Here is a 4319-nt window from a genome sequence, read left to right on the forward strand (position 1 = left end):
GTTTCCCTTCTAAGCTGCAGTACCGTGTTCAGTTAGTAGCGCAAAAAGCTCAGTTTTGTTCTCATCAACTCGCAGGAAGCTTTGCCAGTTACTTGGCACAAGTGATGATGGTTTGACTCTTCTTCTTAGACCCTTGCCACGTTTTTCTCTGGTGAATGCTTTAAGGCTGTCTGTTTTGTAGGTGTCCCAAACAATGTCAGTTCTGTCCACATTTTCAAGATACTGTAAAATGTATGACCGAAATACGTTCTTGATATAGTCTTGAAATGTTATGGATGTTCTGGGAAGAAGCATCTGCACGTCTTGAAAATAATGTCAACTTGTTCTTCTTTATTGGGTCCTTTATTGGTTTTGATCTGTCAGCAAATCTTTCTTTTACAAATTGTAGATATTGCTTTTTCCTGTTTTGCATCCATTTCTGACTGTCAGCACTACATCACTGTCCATAATGTCCCTGGTGTCTAGTGTCAAGAGATCACCGCTGTTCTCGCTGAAAGGATTTCCCATGTTTGTTCATGACAGCTACAAGTGTTGAAACTTCCTTTGCAAATGTCATCTGTAAAGCTGCTGCTTGTTCATGATGTTTGGCATTTTCTTGATTCTTTCTGATGTGTTCAAATTCTTGAATCATTCTTGACACCTCTGGTCCCGCAACCATCCATCGCCTGATTACTGATGGGTTTTATGTCAGTCCAACAGCACCGCCATCCCCATTCACGAGTGCATTGACTTGTTCACGAACCTGATCTAGTGCCATAGTAGAGAATGGTCGTTTAGTTTTATGTGCTACAAATCCACCAGAACAAAATTTGTGGTATAGCGCTGGATGTTCAACTACAAAGAAGACATGTCTCTGATGTGAACAGAAAGCCACCGTGCATAGTTGACATGGTTTAACATAAAGACCCAGGGTATTAATCTGACAAGTGATGATATATACTGGAACTGTGGTTGAGAAGGCGACTTAGCATTACACCACATTCTAAACTGCAAAAGGTCTTCTTTGTTTGATTCTGCTTCCATATGCCTGGTGTTGTAGTAAGAATAATGCAGCTGTTGTGCTTTGATGGGCATGTCTTGTTCTAGCGAGGTGGGTACATTTGTTGAAGGAATCAGTAACGCTGCTTGAGGCAATACCAGCACCACAGATTGCAGTTGTCCATCCACTTCCTTCAAGCCAGTCGCCGAGGATCTTGAATGGAGCTATTTCAATATGCAAACATAATAAGGAAATTGGATTCTCCATATGATTCAGGAAAGTTCCACTGGATTGTTTTAGCAATTGCATACAAAGGTTGATCCATGGTAAGTACAGGCATCTGACCTGGATTTACGTGCACAACAGCCTTCTTTACCACATCCATTGAATGCTGTATCATAGAAACAGAGTGTGTACATTCTAGAAACAAAGGCATAAGTGCAATCGTAGTTGTAGGATCTGTTAGTGGGCTCTGTAATGATGCATTGAATGCTGCCCATGAGAGGAAATTATCATTTCCCAAATCTTCTTTTCCCAGTACTTCCTCCACATGTACCTACAGCTCATACTCATGATCAAGTATTGTGTTAAACTCCTGTACATCCTGAGTGAAGTGTCCTTTTAAGGGAGCACATAGTGACCTGTCTTGGTAAAACATGCTGGGGGTGCATTGGCATAGACTAACGGCAGCTCGGCAATGGTCTTCATGTTTTTACAACTTTCTCCAGTCAGCAGAGGGCTTTTCACCCATAAGTATGTATAAAATCATCTTAAACCATCTCTGTTCCCTATAATGAGGCTTTTCTACCATTATGCCAAAGTGGTGCCAACTACATAAATGTAGGAAAAAAGTAAGAATAGTAAAAAAACACAACTATTCCATGGACAAGGAAAACAATTTCCTATTTTCTAAGTAGGTATGTGCCCTGTTGACCGAGTCCGATATTTCCGTTGATGGTTTGTAGGAAGGCATGTTTTGAACACGCACATGGCACATTATTTTGAGATACGTTAGTATCATATGACACGAATTCAACTTCATGTTTTTGCATTCGTTTTTCAACGCAGATGAAGTAGAAAGAGGGTGAATTCATCTTATAACGGCAAACAGACCCGGCGTTTACCTCCTGGAAACCTCTCAGTGAGAAATGTCCATGATGTAAAATCTATACTGACACGCCATTTGAAAACGTAATTATTGTATTTTGTATAACCCATATTTTCAGTTAAAGACAAGAAAGGAGTGTTTCAACGTTTGGAAACCTTTGCAATTTAACGTTGTACTTACTTATGGTTTTAGAACCAAATAAAGGTCATCGTTGATAGTGTTTGTTACCCACTGAAAACATTACTTCTTGATTAGAATTACCAGCGATTTGTTACAGCGAGTTACCTCACAGTTCCTCGGGTTTAGTAATGACAAACCTACAAACATATGAAACCGGTATTCGAAAGCATAGTGGTAGGCTTCACTGGTGACCAAGCAACAACAAACTGTGGGCACCATGACGACTCTTCAACCCACTTTCACATTTTCGGACCAAAAGTAGGTGTGTTCTTGGATAAAATGTTATATGGATACGCTCACAGAGTATCTGTTCGTAGATTACAGGTGCAAGTTTTACCGTCAACAATCATGTTCCACTTTTAATACGGTTGACCCATCTGACAGGGTTCAGTAAACACATTATTCATTGATTTGTTTGATCGGCATTATTAGAAGTTGATAAGTAATACGAAAGTAAGATTCTTTATGGATAACAACTTTCTTTATTACATATGATGCTTGCTTGACAATGGTATAAGGATCCATATCGAAACGTCGCATCATATGTAATAAAGAAGTTGTTATCCATGAAACATCTTACTTTCTTAAAGGTCACATGTAACGTAAAACACAACTTTGCAGATTCTGATACCTTTTGGTATGAACTTACAGAAGCAAATCATCAAAAATGTAAATTCAATCTATAAATGTTGAAAAAATTGCGATGAAAAAAAGCCCGCGAAACCGGAGTTCAAACAATTCACTAAATTACCCCCAGCGGTTGGGGGAAAAGTGGTTTCAACAGATGTGCTGCGCTGCGCCCATAACGCATGTGCAGTGAATAGGTTCGCGGAGTTTCAAACAGTATGCATGGCCGGAGTATGAAGTTGTGAGCAGTAGTCTAATCTTAGTTGTGTACACAAGTACATAATCTACTCGTCAGATATAAAAGACAAACTTGTTGATTGTCTCTGTTACAGAGAAAGCTCAGTGTCATGTTTATTGACACCTATATGTATGCCTGCCTGTCTGCTAAAGACAATAAGCAATACCACATGCAGTTTGAACTTAACACATATGGGCTATACGCCAAAAACCAAATTAAATTCACTTATGACTAGTGCACCCGAGTCCCGTCCCTGCCACATTATGTAATTAGGCAGGTGTGATACTTGTACATATGACATGATTTTATGTCTGTGGGTTACAACTAAACTACATCCATTTTTCTCGGATTACTGGATCTGACGGAAACTGGTGCAAACTCAAGTCCTGCTTTGTACTTGGACGAACGACAGTTTCCAGCCACGCAGTAGTTCACCATCTCTACTGAGATGATTTTGGATTGGATCGAACGCAAATTCAGAGAACATGTATTTACCAAACCCAACATCTGTACAAATATTCTTTACGGATAACAACTTCTTCTAGTGTAAATGATTTTGTTTGACAACGGTGTTATCCATAAAGAATCTTACTTTCTTGTGACTCGCCATACTTCTAAAATGCCCACCAAACAGATCATCTTTCTGTACACACAATGACTGCTCCGCTACCCACTATGACTGGGTTCGGTCTCCCGAAGGCTTCGTTTCGAGGGAAGTAAGCTCAAGTACAAAATATTACACTTTTGAATCGCGATTGTACGCTTATAATTTTGTTTTTTTGGGTTTTTTACAAGCAGCAATGTATATTATATGTCATGAATTAGTGATAATTGTATTTTTTTATGTTTGGTTTTTTGGTTGCATGTGACCTTTAACATTATTATTCATTGACATATCTCTTTTCTACGTTCTTTGTGCTCATGACCAATAATACGGAAATCCTTAATTTGGCTCTGTCTGAAACCAAAATACACCAAATCTCCCCAAATTATATGTGTCCTTGAGAAAAAAAACCCATTCCGTACGCTGTTGAAAGTCAGTGACGGTCGCTTGGGAAATTATCAGTGGAAAGTTATGACTTTTTCACATTTACTTACTCTTTACAGCAATGTCTCTTGGCAAGGAAACAATTTGCTAGTCTTTTTTTCTGCTCCTGTCTGCTATTAATGATACCACTGTGGTTAAC

Source organism: Haliotis asinina, chromosome 1 (assembly GCF_037392515.1).
Source record: "Haliotis asinina isolate JCU_RB_2024 chromosome 1, JCU_Hal_asi_v2, whole genome shotgun sequence".
In the NCBI taxonomy this organism is placed as follows: domain Eukaryota; kingdom Metazoa; phylum Mollusca; class Gastropoda; order Lepetellida; family Haliotidae; genus Haliotis; species Haliotis asinina.